Here is a 20,818-nt window from a genome sequence, read left to right as displayed (position 1 = left end):
TTGTGTACATAACGTCTTTTCAGAAAACAGTTAACACATTGATGACGGGCTACGTTAATTTATGTAGTACCAATATAACTGGTCTGTTATTGGACATAATAAATTTTCCAGCTAACTCATTCCTGTTGCCAGTGTTTCACCCCATTATTGTAGTTTATTGGCTTCATTAGCCGGTATTGATAGTTCCAACAAGCACAGTTATGAACTTGCTTTCCCCACCAAGTCAATACTTGAGATTTGTTTCTGATATACCATATTTACGCGAATAATACCTGCATATTTAAAAAAAAATTGAGGCACGAAATTGAATTGCGGGTTTTATTTGAGTCAATGTTGGCATTATTTTTTCAAAATCAGCCTTCCTAAAGTAAGGGTGCGGGTATTATTCAGTGGCGGGGATTATTCACGTGAATACGGTATTTACATTACCAATACATTTAGCATTACTGGTTTCGGTCTGTATTAGAGGCCATCTTCAGTTGCTGAAGAACCTTATTTGATAAAACAACATGTACAATAATATTAAAAATGCTACTAACAGTAGAAGTCTGTTATAGCGAGAATTTACAATAGCTGAAAATTTACTCACTATAGCGGATTGTCGTTATATCCGATGTTTGTATAAAAGTCGGAAAACCCCCATACACATTAAAATCGGTATGAAACGGCAATCAGTTTTTTCAATACTTGCGTTTCCGCGGATGATATCCACACTACGGCTTACGTGTTTGTTAATTTTCGAAATCCGATACTACGTGAAAGTGTATGTTTAATTTCATTTTGAAAAAATTACAGTACCGTATTTCTCCGAATCCAAGACAAACCCCACTTTTCCCTTCAAAAATATTGAATCAGGCTCAAAAAGTGCTTTGTAAAATCATAGAATGCCTTTGTTGTACAGTACACATTTTAGACTATTTTTAGACGCCGAACACTGGCTTTCGTTATCCTGCATTTTTTTGTGGCTGCACAATTAATCTTTATTTCCGCGAGTTTAGTGACCATTAATTTAAAATTGGCATCATAATACCAAAGAGAACCTGTTGAAAATTTGCCGATAATACCTATTCCATGCGTCTCTACAATACGGCGATCCGTCAGGCAGATATTCTTGTTGTCTATAAAACTGCCACGGTACCAGTACTTTTACTTAGCATGAGATATAACCGGCTACCGCTGAACGCACATCTTGCTTGCCGTGTTCGGCCAACTTCAGCGGCTAGCGATGTATAGGCCAAATTGTGACGTTGTGGGTCAACGAACAAGTATATTGCGCCACTGTATGCCTCTTCTGCCCTTGCATTTTTCGTGCACATACCTCACAATTCGACTTCTTTAAAGCATACTTGTTCCGGACCACTGAATGCATTTTTGGTACAGTAGGCTACACATTTCTGTACCTATCTTTGTCCTCACGCTGACGTCAAATATTACTTAAGTTAGGCCTATGCCATATTTTCTTGCGGCTGCACAATTATTCTACATTTCTGAGTGTTTAATAACCATTAACTTAAAATTGGCATCATAATATCGATGAGGACCCGTTGAAAGTTTGCTGGCAATACCTGTTCCACGTATCTTTACAACTATCCATCACGATAATATTCTTGCTGTCTATAAAACTTAAGTTTACTAAGAGTCAGGTGCAGTAGACGCGTTATACGTAACTCTGTCTCTAAGTAGCCGTGGCCTTGCTAAGAATTCAAAGGCTCGCATGTTTTGATGCCATTCTGCAGATTTGAGAAACGTTTTTGTAGAGGCTAACAGGATGTCATTCTGTCTTCACTATTTCCTGAGATCCAGTGACGTTACACACAGGCACTGAACAACCGGTTGTCACGGCTAGCGATGTATAATAAAGAGGCGGTCGTTTATTGTCAACGAATTTTGTGTGCGCATGGGGGTGAAAAGTGTGGTTACCGCGAAAGTTGCCAGCAGTATTCTTTACTGTTAGGTCGTGAATGCATGACGACCCTTGATTTTTCACATGAGATTCTGAGGGGGGAAAAAAGTCGTCTTGGGTTCGGAGAAATACGGTGTCACTGCAGAGTTTCCTTCTTCAAATAGCATCACCTAACCTAACCGTACGGTACCGTATGTGTGTCATGAAAACATATTTGAAACGCATGTAGAGAAATGAGTTATCTACGCTAAAAATTTACATGTGAATAGCCTTTCCGAAATTTAACTAGACGCGATAAAATATGAACTATCCTCTGAAATCAGTGATGTACTCTGCTATATCATGAGGTATATGACATTCTTACCTAATTTCGGTAGGTATATAACATTAAAATTAAGAGATCGTTTACTTCACCCGTTATTTTTAATGAGTTAACAACTGCTATCGGCCACGTTATTTACGCATTTATTACGAAAACTTGTTATCTTTTTTCATTTCGGATTTTCTTTAGAGAACACCAGTCATTGGGTATTACAGTAGTTGTAGTTGGCGACGGCGTTGACAATGAAGCACCGAAAACAATTGATGAGGAATACAAAAGTGCATTAGAAATTATAAACATTCTACAAAAGGACAATGAGGCTCTTAAAGTTGAAAATCAAGAATTAAAAAAAGACTGCAATCTCTAGAATTTGGGACTGACCATTCTTCGAGTGATATACCGGTACCAGTAACAAACTCGAGCACGTGGTGTCAAGTAGTTCATGGATGGCCGGCTAAGAAGAAATCTACAACTGAATTTCCGGAAATAAACATCAGAAATAGGTTTTCTGCCCTACATAATTTAATTCTGGAAGAAAGTGATCATTGCAGGTTATCACACGCGTGAAACCAAATCATCGCGATTCGCTGCCGTTGCCATGCCGAGGTTAAAATTTAGGCCTAGATTTCAGATTCAAGACCCAGTTAGGCCTAAGGAAGGGGAATTGCGGGAGAGATAAACAACGAGAATATAGCAGCAACCGGAGTAATATATCCAGGAGCTTCTATCAGCAGTGTCCTGGAAAACATAGAAGAAGCAACTAGGAACTTTGGGAGCGGCGATGCAGTGCTTATCATCGGTGGGACGAACGACGTAGCTCACGACGATGCCAAGAATGTAAGATCACAACTTAAACATACACTAGGGAAGCTGACTCACACTAACGTCTTTGTAGTGAACATGCCTCACAGGCATGATTTGAGCAGAGACTCGTGTGTGAACATTGAAGTGGACAAGGTCAATACAGATATTGTTAAAATTTGTAAACATTTTCGGAATGCTCAGGTTATTGAATGTAACAGTTTTGAGAGATACTGTTATACAAAACATGGCCTCCATCTAAACAATTCAGGTAAACAAAAGATAGCAAATATTGTTCTAGATTTTATTAAACTTAAGATATGTACTGTAAAATAAGCAACTCCTTTGAGTTATAATACTGACCAGGAAAACTAGTAGAAAGAGCCAGCTGTACTTCAAGCTGGCTCAGTCAACTAGAAAATGAAACTCAGAAAAGTAAGGAATTTCAAGTTACCCAATTGCAACAGTTAAGTTTTAGGGAGGAAGGGGATCTGAGATTGCTCTTGGTAAACTGTCAAAGTGTAGTAAATAAACAATTAAAATTCGGTACATTGATGGAATCTTACGAGACTGATGTGGTGACAGGAGTGGAATCGTGGTTGAGAGAAGGGGTAGGTAATAGAGAAGTATTTCCAGAAGGGTATACAGTCTATCGTAGAGACCGAGGATATAAAAAGGGAGGGGGGGGTGTTTATTCTGGTGAAGGATTGTTCACATGAATGGTTTACCGATGAAAGGGATGAAATATTAGGGATAAAATTAGTTTGTGATAATATGAAGGAGGTGGGAATTATAGGGACATACAGGCCTGGAAGAGAGGAAAGAGACATGGAAATATTTGAGAAAATAATGGATTATACTCATATAAACAATAATAATATGGTAATAATTGGGGGAGATCTAAATTTGCCTGAAGTTGAATGGAATGGAGCTGCAAGTGAAGCCCATGAACAGAAACTGGCAAATAAGTTAATTTGGGAGGGAGGATTTACACAAGTAGTACAAGAACCGACTCGTCTCAATAACTTACTAGATGTATTCTTGCTTAAACCATGGGAAATTGTTGATTAAACTGAGGTAATTGAAGGAATAGGTGACCATAAGGCTGTAATAATGGATGTAGGACTCGTACCAAAAAGGCTTAATAGGAGGGTTACACAAGACAAGAAATTGTACAGAAGAACTAAAGTTGATGAATTTGGGACTTACCTTAAATCACAATTCAGTTGTTGGATAAGTGAAGGGATTAATGTGGATACACTTTGGGCTAAATTTAAAGGAATAATTTGGGAAGAAGAGAAGAGATTTGTACCTGTTAAGAAGGGTAAAATGACTTCAGACCCTGTTTATTATACATGGGAAATAAGAAAATTAAAAAGAAAATGTAGAATAATAAACAGGAAAATCAAAAAAGGTAGGGAGAGTAGAGAACTAGAAAACAGCTAATGAGGAAACTGAATAGAGTGAAAAAGGAAGCAAGAGTATATGAATAGTATACTTCAAGAGGGTAATGACTAGGGCCCGGAATTTTAGGTTCTTAAAAACCACGTTTCAGTTTTTTAATAGCTCAAAATAGTTTTTTTTAGTTTTTTATCCTCCTGAAATAGTTTTAATGATCATTTCAATCAGTACTAAAGTTATACTATTCATTCAAACTTTTTTTTTTTGCAGTCGCTTAAGTGCGGCCAGTATCCAGTAATCGGGAGATAGTGGGTTCGAACCCCACTGTCGGCACCCCTGAAGATAGTTTTCCGTGGTTTCCCATTTTCACACCAGGCCAATGCTGGGGCTGTACCTTAATTAAGACCACAGCCGCTTCCTTCCCATTCCTACGCCTTTCCTATCCCATCGTCGCCGTAAGACATATCAAATAGATTCACAATTAAGTATTTATTTTCCACCTAGTCAATACAATGATTGCTTAAGGCAATTTTTAATGGTCAAAAGTGGTACATGTTTCATATATTATCAACATCTTCAGCCACATAACACTGTTTAGATGAAAAATGTATAAAATTGACAAAGTAATGCTTTAGAGGAAGTGTCCTTAAAATTTAATTTAAAATTTTAATTTTAAGGACACTTCCTCTAAAGCATTACTTTGTCAATTTTATACATTTTTCATCTAAACAGTGTTATGTGGCTGAAGATGTTGATAATATACGAAACATGTACCACTTTTGACCATTAAAAATTGCCTTAAGCAATCATTGTATTGACTAGGTGGAAAATAAATACTTAATTGTGAATCTATTGAAGTGCGATACGGACCATGAAGCTGATTTTATGTAATAAGACATATCTGCGTCGGTGCGACGTAAAGCAAACGATGACTTGCCTTTAGGCATCGCTACTTCTGAGATGCGTAGGCTTCTTAAACTGCCTTCAATAATAACTTGATTTATAGGGAAAATTAATTTTAGTCTGTCGCATAATAATGTGTATAGAGCTAAACAGTCGTAGCTGGCAGTAGTCGACTGTACACAATGAGAGATGCACTGATCTGGCAAGTTAGGCGGGCTTGTACCTGCTAGATACAGGTCAGTGAACACCAGGGGGTTGTCTCTTGTTTTGTGCTGTACCCTAGTGGAATAGTATCGTATCACGTTGTTTCGCTCTCACTAGTTATACTTACAAACCACTTCCAGTTTCAAACCATGAAGTCATTTCAAAAAGTTGTGCATAATGTTTATTTTTAAAAAAATCATTCAATTTCATTAATATTTGGTACTTCTAATTCAAAATAACGTAATACTGTCTTGAATAGCCCATTTAGTTTTTTTAGGTTTTAACGTCTTATTTAGTTATTTTTAGGTTTTATAAGATTCGAGTAATTTACTCCAATGGTAATGAAATGGATTAGTAAGTTAAAATACTGCAGTTAGCCAGCAAGGAATAAAATTGTTTAAAACCTAAAAGCCCTGGCCCTAGTAATGACCACAAAGGGAAATGGAAAAGCTGTATTCTTATATCAGGAATCAAAAAGGAAAAGGAATCCAAATTCCTACATTGGTGGGAGAAGGGGGTGAACACAATTTAACAGATACTGAAAAAGCATATCTATTTGGTAGGGAATTCAGAGATTCAGTAGATGATTGTCAGGAGTTGGAAACCGAAACAGAAGATAGAGAGGGAGAGACACAGAGGGAAACAAGAAGCTTCTCATTCACAAATGAAGATATTTTCAGAGAAATCCAACTGCTTCAGCAAGGAAAAGCAGCAGGAAGTGATCAAATTACTGGGGAGATATTAAAGACAATGGGGTGGTACATAGTGCCTTATTTACAATTTCTCTTTGACTATGTCATAAATAATAGTGTAATACCAAAGGAATGGAAGGAATCTATAATAATACCAATTTATAAAGGAAAGGGTGATAAAAGGAAACCAGAGAACTACAGACCAATCAGCCTGACCAGTATAGTTAGTAAAATGCTGAAAAGTTTAATATCAAAGTACATCAGAGGGATATGTGATGATAAAAATTGGTTCATGAGGAGCCAGTATGGATTTAGAAAGAAATTTTCTTGTGAGGCACAACTGGTGGGATTTCAGCAGGACATATCAGATCAGTTGGATTCAGGAGGTCAGTTAGATTGCATAGCCATAGATTTTTCCAAAGCCTTTGATAGAGTGGAACATGGAATATTATTAAAGAAATTGGAGGGAATAGGATTGGACGTAAGGGTTACACGTTGGGAAAAAACATTTCTAAATTCAAGGGTTCAGAAAGTCAAAGTAGGAAATAATGTATCGCAGGAAGAGAAAGTTTGTAAGGGAATTGCACAGGGTAGTATAATCGGTCCGTTACTTTTCTTAATATACGCAAATGATTTAGGGAACAATATGACATCAAAAATAAGATTGTATGCAGATGACATAATTGTTTATAAGGAAATAAATAACATTGAGAATTGTTCAGAATTACAAAGGGACCTTGAAAGTATCCAACAATGGGTTAAAGAAAATAATATGAAGGTTAATGGAGGCAAATCAACTGTTACAACTTTTACAAACAGGAGCTTTAAAACTGAATTTGAATATACTTTGGATGAGGTAGTTATCCCAAAAGATGGCAAGTGCAAATACTTAGGTGTGAGATTTGAAAGTAATTTGCACTGGAAGGGTCATGTTGATGACATTGTTGGGAAAGCATACAGATCATTACATGTCATAATGAGGCTACTTAAAGGATGCAACAAAGAATTAAAAGAAAAAAGTTACTGAAGTATGGTTCGTCCATTATTGGAATATGAAAACAGTGTTTGGGATCCTCACCAAGAATACTGTACCAGGAACTGTTCCAGCCCTGTACATATGGAAAAGGGACGGCAATAATATCTATTCGTATGCTCGACATCTTGTGCTAGCGCAATACGAAGTTCCTCGTGGCGAGCTGGACACGTCACGAGCAAGGAACATGCGGGTGACGTCACGGCCACATATTGCACACCTCTCTATCGAATGTGCTAGAAGAAAATGTCTATGGTTCGTCCATTATTGGAATATGAAAACAGTGTTTGGGATCCTCACCAAGAATACTGTACCAGGAACTGTTCCAGCCCTGTACATTGTTTTATAATTGTTGGAACATATGGAAAAGGGACGGCAATAATATTTATTCGTATGCTCGACATCTTGTGCTAGCGCAATACGAAGTTCCTCGTGGTGAGCTGGACACGTCACGAGCAAGGAACATGCGGGTGACGTCACGGCCACATGTTGCACACCTCTCTGTCGAATGTGCTGGAAGAAAATGTCTAACTTTTCAGCCAATTAAGTTACGGAAATGAGACATACATCATCGTGTAGCTCATGTTCTAAATGTAAACATATGATAATTTCAATAAAATCCGTCACGGCATTCAAGAGATATAAGCACATTTCCCCTCTGTGACGTGGCAAGCAGCCTTGAGTCGTACGGGATATAAGCAGCAGGCCAGACCACAGCAGTTCAGTTCGCATCCTTCACAGCTGGCTAACATGTCACGCTGCACGCGACGAGTCAAACTCGGTATTCCTACTGCCGGACATCGTGATACTTAGAAAATTTCGACGGCAAGTTGACACTTAGTTTCTGTGAATACCAGTGAGTAATTTATAAATTGTGGGACTTGCAATTCGTCACACATTCAGACTTAGAAATTTAACGTGTGTGTAACATCAAAGTCATAAAGACTTGTAATATTTCACCGATATTTAAACTTGACAAATATCTTAGTTTTCGTGTGAATATCCCTAAACGACTTGAAGTGAGCATGGCTACTTCACATTGTAATGATCTCGAACTATTTCAACTGCGAATATCATGATTGTAGGTCGCAACACATTAACTATTTTAAGTATTATCAAAGCCTAGAACACTGTAATTTGTGCCGAAACAGACTGTACCATTTAAAACAACGCGTGTGTGAACTTCGTAATTCAGTGAAGTATTATAGGACTTATACATGACCGAGCTCGATAGCTGCAGTCGCTTAAGTGCGGCCAGTGTCCAGTATTCAGGAGATAGTAGGTTCGAACCCCACTGTCGGCAGCCCTGAAAATGGTTTTCCGTGGTTTCCCATTTTCACACCAGGCAAATGCTGGGGCTGTACTTTAATTAAGGCCACGGCCGCTTCCTTCCCATTCCTAGCCCTCTCCTGTCCCATCGTCGCCATAAGACCTATCTGTGTCTGTGCGACGTAAAGCAACTAGAAAAAAAAAAAAAACTTATACATGAATAATAGTAGAACTGTGTTAGTGAGAATTAACATTACGAGATATTACGAGAGAGAGCCATTTATTTATTTCTTTGCTGTGAAGGTGAGCCATAATAAACTGCTTCAAATGAAAGTTATTCTGACTATACGAACTGGGAGCAGTAAGTGTCTAAATGAACTGTAATATATAAGTAATAATAATAACAACGTAAACGTTTCCACCTTTTCAATACTAAAATATATTCACAAAATTATAAATTACACGGTACTAGTTTCGACCCATCCAGGGGTCATCATCAGCCGTATTGGAGCAAAGATCACTTTTGGTGAAATCCTAAGAAAATGTTATTTAAAGAATAACAAGTGAAATGAGATGTTATTATGGTAATAGTTAATAATACAAGGAATATACATACTAAGAGGTTTTTAACAAAGAATAAAGTATAAATGGGGTGTTGTAAAAATTATAATCATGGAAATCAGTAAGTTCTTGTATTGAAATGACATATATAAAATTATATATGGCTTAGGAAGAGGGCTTAAGGTGGGGCTGAAGGGTGTGGAAGAAAGTGTAATTGTCTTGGAAAAGTACCTTTGATTAAATTTAACAATAATGCAGCCAACCTAAACTCAATCCTAAATTTAATCAAAGGTACTTTTCCAAGACAATTACACTTTCTCCCGCACCCTTCAGCCCCACCTTAAGCCCTCTTCCTAAGCCATATATAATTTTATATATGTCATTTCAATACAAGAACTTACTGATTTCCATGATTATAATTTTTACAACACCCCATTTATACTTTATTCTTTGTTAAAAACCTCTTAGTATGTATATTCCTTGTATTATTAACTATTACCATAATAACATCTCATTTCACTTGTTATTCTTTAAAATAACATTTTCTTAGGATTTCACCAAAAGTGATCTTTGCTCCAATACGGCTGATGATGACCCCTGGATGGGTCAAAACTAGTACCGTGTAATTTATAATTTTGTGAATATATTTTAGTATTGAAAAGGTGGAAACGTTTACGTTGTTATTATTATTACTTATATATTATTCTCAGTTCAGTACGGACCAAAAAAATGAAATTCATAACCATTAATAAATGAACTGTGCAGTGAAGTGTTTTTCTCATTATCATGATTTACGATAATAGACAGTGCTCCGACGTATTTCTCATCGAGTGAATGGTGATTCTTTATGAAACAGTCGTCAGTTCTAACAGTGCAAAATCAAATGTTGCACATTTTCAACCTAGTCAGTTGGACTTTCTTGTGTTAAAGCCACTCTTTTAATAACATGAGAAATCCTGACTCAAGACGACGGAGATCAGCGTAGAACGACGGAGATCGACGGAGATTTGGTACTACGAGGGGTAGTTCCAGGGACGTGTTACTATGGAACATCGTGGCGTCTGCTGACAGCTGAGTTCCAGATTGCTGTTTGCAGCGCAGTATTCAACTGTTCGTGCTCAACGAGAAGGCGTATATCAGGTGATATCAGTGCTTTTTCTATTCAATTCTGACTTTGAGCAGAACTTTCACAAACAGTGTCATTACTGGCAGAGAACATTAAAAGTTCACTTAATTAATATTTTACTTGGAAGACAGACTTTTAAATAAGTGTGCTCTCGTATATTCTCATTCATTGGAACTTTGAAATATCATTTGAGTGCATTATTCGTAGTGGAAATATATCATAAGCTCTTAATACACAATATTTTCATAAAGTGTACAATAATTTACAAAAGAGTAGGACGATACTCAGAACTTTATACAAGAAGACTAGATTTGATTTAAAGTGTTTTCATATTTGAGTTTGATGTGTTCTCGAGAAGGAATTACCAAATTTACTTTATTCAATTCTTGCAGAAAGTGTAATTTGAAAGTGCAAGTGCCAATAGAAAGACTTTAGGATTGAGAGAGATATTATTTAGTTGAATTTCACTTGGATTTCGATATTCATTTGTTGAAATTGGAATTTATTTTCTATTAAAAATTTATGATTCGGCGACATAATAGGGTGGTCTTCCAAAGATTGAATAAAGGAAAGAAAGATATAATATCTATTATTTTGCCTTGTGATCCTCCCTCCCTGTACCATCTCCTAAGGACTAGGCACCCCTCAGAAAGACCTCATGCTCTTTAAAATCAACTTTTCCTGGTACAATACCTAATAAAAGAAATAGATAGTGTGCAGAGGAAAGCAGCAAGATTTGTAACAGGGGATTTCAGGAGAAAGAGTAGTGTATCAGAAATGTTAAAGGAACTTGGGTGGGAAACTTTAGGCAAGAGAAGGGAGAAAACTAGACTTATAGTATTATATAGAGCCTATACAAGAGAAGCAGCATGGGGAGATATCTATGAGAGGCTTCAGTTGGAAAATAATTATATCGGCAGGACTGACCACAAATATAAAATTAGAAGGACTTTTAGCAGAAGGGATTGGGGTAAATTTTCATTCATTGGGAAGGGTGTGAAGGAGTGGAACAGTTTACCAGGGGTAGTGTTTGATCCTTTTCCAAAATCTGTACAGATCTTCAAGAAGAGAATAAACAGCAACAGAGAAAATAAATGAAGTGTTAGAGGGCATTCGACCAGTGCAGGTTATTGTAAATAAAAAAATGTGTGTGAATAAATTAATTCCATCCCCTGGTCTAAGGAGTTTGGACAGCTAAAGTAGGGGACTGCCTGTAGGAGTGAAGTATAGTGGGGACTTCGAGGGCCCTGGGACCGCTACGGTAGCTGTGAAGGCCCTTCAGGAACTCTGAAAAGTGGTGGCAAAAGGGGCTCTGGTTAAGACGCAGCAAGTAGAATTTTTTAAACAATATAAATTTATTAAGGATGAGCTGTGTGTTTAATAGAAAAAATTGTTAGCGTAAATTGTGTAAAATTTGTATTATAGGAAAATTTTCTTCTCTTGTTAATTTAATATTTAGTGCTTGACAATAGTGTATTTTAGTGTACCATTTGCCACCAAGGTAGACACCTCATTTGCAAATAAAGAGATTTTGATTAGATTTGATTTGATTTGATTTGATACTAATCGACTCCAGCATCGCCTTCGAATGTCGACGAGAGGGCTCGCAAATGGACATAGCGAGAAAACTATACCGTACCAGTACCAAAGATTATAAATCACATTTTGTGGCGAACGTTTCAGTTTCCTTATTCAAACTGCATCACCGATCCTAACTGTACTATACATATGATGAAAACATACTTCAAGCGCCAATAGAGAAATTATGACCTTCTCGCTATAAATTTACATGATAATAACCTTTCCGTAATTTAACCAGATGCGAGAAAATGTAAACTAACCTGTGAAATCAATATGCAAGCTGCCATATCTCAAGGTGTATCCCATTTTCACTTAATTGCAGTATTTAGCATTAAAATTGATTGTTTAGTCAGCCTTTATTTTTTTTAAAGTTAAGAAATCTTATCGGACATGTTATTTACGCATTTCTTACGAAAAATGTTCTCTTTCATTTTGAATTTTCTTTACAGAACAGCAGTCAACGGGTATTACTAATAGATCCGACATCGCCTTCGTATGTCGACGAAAGAACTCTCTAGTGGACATAGCGAAGAAACAATACCGAAGATAATCGAATGCAAGACAATCGCTGGGGTGCATAAACATCGGTAACGGTAAAAATCGTGCGCTCTTAATCGCTCGTAACTTAATAACGGATGCGTCATTGATAGGATTCTCGCTGTAACCGACGGATAATACACAGTTTAATATAGGAGTTTTGAAGGGACAGCACAACACCGTTGGTATAACCGGGTTCTCGTTATATGCTGTACTCGCTATATCGGACTTCTACTGTATTTCCAAGTCTTATAATACAGTTTGTAATAAACTTGCATCAGATTAAAGTTGTAAAGCACAACTCACTGCCAGCTTCCAACAGGTCACAAGTTATGTAAACCAAATCAAAGGGATGTTCTTACCATTTTACTTCAAAATATCGAACAGTTAAACCCACAAAACAAATCTGAGGTCGACAAGCACTCAATTATAGTGATACGATGACTTGAACTCATTTTACCAAAGTTGCATCATTTAAAACATATAAAAACATGCACCTGTTTTAATATAGAACTGTATAAATCCTCCAGTGTCTGTAAGTAGAGCATCATGGCCATACCAGTGACACTTCATGCTATCATACTAGAGCTTATGATCCAATATACACATTATTTGATAGAATAGATCTAATGCATTTGAGAACAGTGCAAATGAACTTTGACATAATTTTAGACCCAAAACTTTACAACTTTAATCTGATGTAAGTCCGCAGTAACAAAAATTAACTTGTGGGCGACAGATACACAACAGTTGGTACATTGTATGCATTGCCCCGTAGTCTTCTCTTTTTTATTCCCCTTCCTGCAGTGAAATAATTGAATGGTTTTGTGACTGATCTGACCTTCCTCCTATCACATGTTTTGCGCTGCAGTGTTTGTACATGCGCCGGTCCATTGAGAACATCTGACGGACCTGGTTCTGATGCGTGAACTTCTTGTGTCCACTCACATGTAGAGATCTCCTATCACTATTACAAACTGTATTATATAAACTTAGAAATAAGTAGTGGTTTTAATATCATTGTATATGTTGTTTTATCAAATAAGGTTCATCAGCAGCTGAAGATGGCCTCTAACAGAGACCGAAACTGGTCACCCGAGTGTACCAGTTTGGGCTCATCAGTTAGTAACTAACACACCTACCAAGACGCATGGCTAGTGCATACCGTGGAGGCCACTGTGTAGGCCACTTAGAGCCACTGGCAGTGCCAATGCACTATGAGAGACTTTGCCTCTTTTTTTAAAAATTTATTACTGCTAGGCCATCAGATGTCACAGAAATCGATTCCCATAGGGAACCTGAAATATTTGTCCCGAATGAGTAAATTTATAATGCCAGTGTAATTGGTCTGTTATTGGACATTATAAATTTTCCAACTTACTCATTCCTGTTGCCAGCGTTTCAACCCATTGCACTAATTTGGACTCATCAGTTTGTAACTAGCACACCTACCAAGATGCGTGACTAGTGCATACCGTGAAGGCCACTGCATAGGCCACTTAGAGCCACCAGCAGTGCCAATGCACTAAAAGAGACTTTGTCTCTCCTTCAAAAATTGATGCCTTCTAGGCCACCAGATGTTACAGAAATCGATTCCTATAGGGAACATATGATGGCCTAGCAGGCATCAGTTTTTGAAAAAAAAATACAAAGTCTCTCCTAGTGCATTGGCATTGCCGGTGGCTATAAGTGGCCTGCGCAGTGGCCTCCACAGTACGCACTAGCCATACGTTTTGGTAAGTGTGCTAGTTACCAACTCTTCAGCCCAGATTGGCACACTGGGGTGAAACACTGGCAACAGGACTGAGTTAGCTGGAAAATTTATAATGTCCAATAACGGACCATTTATATTGGTATTGTAAATTTACTCATTCAGGACAAATATTTTGGGTTCCCTATGGGAATCTATTTCTCTTGAAACAATGTTTCTCATAGTGCTGGTGGCTCTAGTGTCCTTCGCAGTGGCCTCCATGGTATGAACTCGCCATGCGTCTTGGTAGGTGTGCTAGATACCAACTGATGAGCCCAAATTGGCACACTGGGGCGAAACACTGGCAACAGGAAGGAGTTAGCCGGAAAATTTATAATGTCCAATAATGGACGAATTATATTGGTGTTATAAATTTGCTCATTTGAGACAAATATTTCAGGTTCCCTATGTGAATCGATATCTCTAACATCTGATGGCCTAGCAGTTATTAATTTTTGAAAAAAGACAAAGTCTCTCATAGTGCATTGGCACTGCTGGTGGCTGTAAGTGGCCTGTGCAGGGGCCTCCACGGTATGCGCTAGCCATGCGTCTTGGTAGGTGTGCTAGTTACCAACTGATGAGCCCAAATTGGCACACTGGGGTGAAACACTGGCAACAGGAATGATTTAGCTGGAAAATTGACAGTGTCCAATAATGGACGAATTATATTGGTATTATAAATTTACTCATTTGGGACAAATATTTCAGGTTCCCTATGGGAATTAATTTCTGTAATTTACATAGTTTCGTATTGGTGCGCTGATGACTGGTTACGTAAATTGTTTTCTCGCATTGCTTCATTCTTGTGTAATTTTCTACTCTCTGCCGTTCATTAATAAAAATGTTATGTGTTGTTGACAAACTAAAGTCTTTGTTAATCGGGATTTAGATAGGTACGTTATTTCCTTGAAAATGCTTTCGTCACAGGAAGTGTGATTTCATAACACTCAGTACCGTTTGATCTTGTGTATTGTCAGGTGTCGGCATGGTGCGCCGTAGCAGGGACAACTTGAATGATGATGAAATATTGGGAGATTTGCATGCTGATAGTTTATCTGATGTCCCAGCAATTGCGAGAGCGTAAGTATTAGTGATTGTGAAGATAGTCCGTCAACATCAAAATATAAGCGTGGAACTGAAAGTGCAATGTTCTTTCAGACAAGTCTGTTGACAGCGATTCGGCGATAATAATACAAGTGAAGACTACAGTGATAGTAGTGACATTGAGGTTAATGGATGGACAAATGATGAAAATAGAGTCCTAGAACCATTTACAGGTTTTATTGGCCTTACTTTATACAGCCTATAATCCTGTGAGTATCCCAGAGGTAGTAGATTGTTTCCTTGGCAATGACTTGTTTCAACTTCTTGAGGAACAATCAAATCTCTACTATGAACAAAATTCTGGAAGGTATGAAACCTCCCCCAAATCCCTGAAATGGGAAAATGTAAATTCAGTAGAAATCAACTAGTTCTTGGCTCTAATAATTTCAATGGGCCAGGTTAGATAGGGCACTACAAGGGACTATTGGAGAACAAATAATTTGACGCAAACACTTGGTTATGCTGAAATTATGAGCCTAAATCGTTTTGAACATATCTAGAATTTTTTCCATTTTCGTGATAATTCGACTGGTGACCATGATTTGGACAGATTACAAAATTAGGCTTTTTTTGGACTATTTACTGATTAAGTTTCAATCTCTCTATAAACTTACGCAGCAGCTTTCTCTTGACGAATCCATGAGTGGCATGGCAGGGTTAGATTTAGGACCTACAATCCTGGAAGACTTGCCAGATATGGTATATTAGCAAGGATGGTATGCGAGGCCACTATGGGAGATATTTCCAACATGGAGATTTATACCGGAGAAGGTAAGAGGTTAGAGGACCTATTTTTGGTTTTGGAACCTTACCTTGACTTCTGGCACCATTTATACCAGGATAACTATTGCAACAACCTAGAAATTGCAGAAAACCTTCTCCATAGGAAAATTAGTGTGTGTGGGACTATTCGGGTGAATAGAGGAATTCCCCAAGTGTTGAAATCTTCGTAAAAAGTAATGGAGAGGTGAAAATATGTTTCCTTAGAAACTTGAAGTTCTTCTCCATGTATGGAAGGACAAGGGGGAAGTTTGAATGATAAGTACTATCCATAATGGCACAACAATAAACGCTGCTCAAGGGATTCGGTTTACTCTGTCATCTAGTAGGCCTAGAGCAAAACAGAACGTCAAAAGTAATGAGCGAGCAGTCAGATGATGGTGAATTAAAATGCTTGCTGTCGGTAGCTAATATCATCATCATCATCATCATCATCAATGCTCCACTCCAGTCACCCGGGTATGGTTAACAAACCTCCTCCACTCCTTTCTGTCCTTCCACTTTTCCTGCCCCATTACTTCTTCCATATCCAATCCATCTTCTCTATCCTTCCAAATCTGATCCATCCACCTTCTTCTCGGTCCTCCAACTGGTCTCTTTCCCTTAACTTCTCTTTCCAATTTCCTTCTTGCTACCCGTTCCTTTCCCATTCTTTTTACATGTCTGAACCATCTCAATTTGCGTCAATTTATTTCTTTTCTGTATGTTCTGTACTAACGGTTCTATATTTAGCTCTTCTCTGATTTAAATACTTTGAATTCTATCTCTTCTTGTCTTTTTAACCAATGTTCTTAAAAATTTCATTTCTACTGCTTGGATCTTACTATCTTGTCTCTTATTAGTTACCAGCGTTTCTAGTCCATATATTACAATTGGTATGAAATACTGTTTATATAATGTTAATTTCGTTCTCTTGGGTACTTTGTCATCCCATAAAAGCTCTGACTTGATAAAATGTTCTACCTTTACTTAGTCTGTTATTAATTTCAGGGTTGATTTCATTACTTCCATTAATAATGCTACCCAGATATGTAAACTGTTCTGCATTCTCTAACTGTTCTCCATCTATGTTAACTTGGCTTCTCTTTTTCTCTTTATTATTATAGCACAACGGAGGAAGTTGTGAACAGATTTTGGGAAAAAGTAGAGAAGCCAAAATCCGTTATTGAATACTATTCATGAAGGGGGGTCGACAGGGCTGATCAGTATTTGGCCCACTGTACATTTCTCAAGAAGACAGTGAAATGGTGCAAAATAAGTCTTCCTTTGGCTGATAAATTGTGCACTTTTCAATGCCTTCCGGCTCCCACATCATCGTCGTCATAATACAGTGAAATCTCGTTAAGACGTTTCTTCAGGGGACAAGGAAAAATGTGTTACACAAGAAAATGTGCTAATGAATATAAAAATAAAAACTATCCAACAGGGATATGGAAATACTAGATATGATTTTTCCGACACCAGGGCATTTTACATCGTGTATCCGCGGTTACAGTGAAAACTGAAACATTTCTAAATATGAGAGGAAAGTATTAAAAGGTGTGAAAAACACGAGAGAACAAATATGAAAACCTTTTCTGGTGGGAATTGTAAAATAACAAGTGCATTGGAAGGTATGAAAAACATCAGACAACAAATATGAAAACATGTGCACAGGGGCCAACAAAAATATCAAAGTATTATTGAAAATCACATGCTTTCTAAACCAAATGTCAGCAGAAGCCTTTTATTTCGGACCAGTGGGTTATTTAACATTATTTTCTGGTCACACTCATAGAAAATGAATTGGAGGTTACATTCGACCTTCATCGCCATAAGACCTATCTGTGTCGGTGCGACATAAAGCAACTAGCAAAAAAAAAAAAAAAAAAAATCGACCCTATGCAACTGCGAGGAAATTTTGGCCACAATTTGGAATCGAACAAAACTTCAACCAACTTCAGTGATCGAGTCAAAACTGTAAGGTGCGAGTTTCAACAAGATCAACTACAATATTTGCGACCTCTGCACGCGCTTATTTCATTCCACTTTCTGGCAGATTTTAATTTTGTCTTCATTATCAATGAATTTCATGGTATTTTCCGTATCCATAACTGGGCTATCACAAGGCAAATGTCCGGCTCCATGGCTAAATGGTTAGCGGGTTGGCCTTTGGTCACAGGGGTCCCGGGTTCGATTCCCGGCAGGGTCAGGAATTTTAACCTTAATTGGTTAATTTCGCTGGCACGGGGGCTGGGTGTATGTGTCGTCTTCATCATCATTTCATCCTCATCACGACGCGCAGGTCACCTACGGGTGTCAAATCAAAAGACCTGCATCTGGCGAGCCGAACATGTCCTCGGACACTCCCAGCACTAAAAGCCATACGCCATTTCACAAGGCAAATATGCAACACGCTGGTCAATTTCACACCATTATGTTCCTAATCCAGATGTAGACTACTGCATTACGCGACAAATATTAACTCTTTCCTGCGGGTTTGAGTAGTAAAACGTACTCAACTTTCAAACCGACTTCCTCTACCATCTGTCTGCTAAACTTGTAACTTCTTACAATCAGTGAATTCTCTACGCCTGAAAATAGGGTTAAAAACAGGCTGGTTTTTTTTTTTTTTTTGAATCGTCTCATTTTTGTACTGAACTGGTAGACCTCTACAAATAAATTATTCTCAAGAATTTTGTACAAATATTATCAAGTCAATACGGAACCAAAGACGAAATTTTTAGTTGCAAAGCATTAAGTGGCTAACCACCAGACATATACAGGGCTAGACTGCTTACAACTTCGTCGATGGCCTTCATGTTGTCGTGATCCTGTAACACCCGATGCTTCGTTGGGAACATTGCCTAAAGGATGCCCTTACCGTGGTCTTGTGAATGGAAGTGGCAAAGATGACTGCAATTTCCAACATCGGCGTGAGCTCACTCAGCATGGACTACATCCGTTGTACAAAAGTTGCAGGTGAGTTTCACAGTCTGAAGGGCGTAACGATGAACTGCCACAACCTCTGACTGGTATAAAACGCTACCTTCTTCTTGTTCTCCGGATTAATGAGGGCCGGATAAACAAGGTTCACTATCTAGTGATTTATTACTAAAGAATGCAGATAAATGGAGATATCATTATGAGGTTGCTACAATACTTGAAAATATAGTGTTCCTTGCTGTACATATGTTCGACATCATTGCAATGAGTGTTTGTTTTATTTCATATTACTTATTTGATGTAAGTATACTAGAACCGGTATTCATCATTAAGCAATTAATAAAGTTATAAATGTCTACAGTAATCAGAAAGTAACTTACTTTGGAATGAGTTGAACGTAGTTAGAGTAAAGTCTATTTTTACCTCCATTGTCGGCAATGCACAACTTTCCCATGAACTAATTCTCTCTGGTACACATACTGTATGTACTGCATTTTCAACAGATGAATGTCGCAAATGCATTCTTGCAGGAATTGGGATAATTAGTGAAGAAAGCAACTTCAGAGCATTAAGCACCAAAGATTGTAATCGTGCATCTTTCAGACAAGATTTGAGCTGTAAAAGCTAGTGGTACATATATGTACCAGTAACCTATAAAGGGTTTCAGAAGACACCACTCCACAGGGTTCACTGTTTATAACAAAGGATATGAGAATCTAAAAATGTTCAGATTTTAAGATTCCTTTTTAAAGAAGGAATTCCGTGTTTGTTAAAAGAAAATACTTTCAGAATTTAGAATGAAATGTTTTTTCCACATAGAATGAATTCAGCTAACCCACAATATGGACATCTTGGAGAATGAAATTTGTATAACTGGAATCATATTTGGCTTAACTACCCTAGGGTTACGGAAATTGGAATTCGGAAACCTTATGTCAGTTGGCTTTGTAGTTTAGCACAGTAGTCATCTCCAGGTTCTATGGTGTAAAGGATTGTCGGCTTTCAGACAGTACATTGCAAAACATCAAGAAACTTCTCTTCATATCAACAGATGTTAAGGGTTCATACTACCGGGCGAGTTGGTCGTGCGCGTAGAGGCGCGTGGCTGTTAGCTTGCATCCGGGAGATCGTGGGTTCTTGCTCCACTGTCGGCAGCCCTGAAGATGGTTTTCCGTGGTTTCCCATTTTCACACCAGGCAAATGCTGGGGTTGTACCTTAATTAAGGCCACGGCCGATTCCTTCCAGGTCCTAGGCCTTTCCCATCCCATCGTCGCCATAAGACCTATCTGTGTCGGTGCGACGTAGAGCAACTACCAAAAAAAAAAAAGGGTTCATACTTGAAGCAAGTGGGATCTTCATCAAAAATACATCAAAATGCTCTCCCTTCAATATTTCACTCATCTTGCACACAATTTGATACTGCTGGATTTTTCAAGCATTAGTTTCTTATTTTTATTTCACCATGCATTGTTTTGACATTACTAACATGTACGCCAATATTCTCTCTTACTACAGAAAATATGTTTAAGAGGTAATGATGCTCAAATTGAGAATGGACAGTACAAATGTAGTCGAAAGAAGGTGAAGTTGCAAAAAAGCTGTTAAGACCTAAAAAAAAGGTTTAAAAAGGTCCTATAAGCCAAAAACACACACAAAAAAAAAAAAAAGAAAGCAAAGAAAGACAATAAAACCCACCATTTTCTGGCATACAAAGACCCAGAATGAAGAAATATTATGTTGGGCCTTGTCTCGGACTCTCGAGAAAAAAGGGACTTTTCTTCAACTTCCAAGCCCTAGTAATAACAAAAGCCGACAAAGGAAACACTACTGTTTTAATGACCAAAGATAATTATGTGTAACGAACAATTTTTTTCCAACAGCAGCTTTTCGAAAATAAGCAAAGAATCCAAAAATATCTATAAAAG

The 20,818-nt window shown here is 37.8% G+C and overlaps 1 protein-coding gene across 3 annotated transcripts in view; it reads left to right on the top strand.

The window, feature by feature from the left end:
* The window catches only part of Sec16 (Secretory 16), a 753,833-nt gene that overhangs the window by 87,557 nt on the left and 645,458 nt on the right, over positions 1–20,818 (top strand). The gene's annotated exons all lie outside the window — the stretch shown is intronic.

The sequence above is a fragment of the Anabrus simplex genome, chromosome 1 (genome assembly GCF_040414725.1).
Source record: "Anabrus simplex isolate iqAnaSimp1 chromosome 1, ASM4041472v1, whole genome shotgun sequence".
NCBI lineage: Eukaryota > Metazoa > Arthropoda > Insecta > Orthoptera > Tettigoniidae > Anabrus > Anabrus simplex.
Note: the sequence above shows the minus strand (reverse complement) of the source record. Positions and strands in the feature narration are given on the sequence as shown.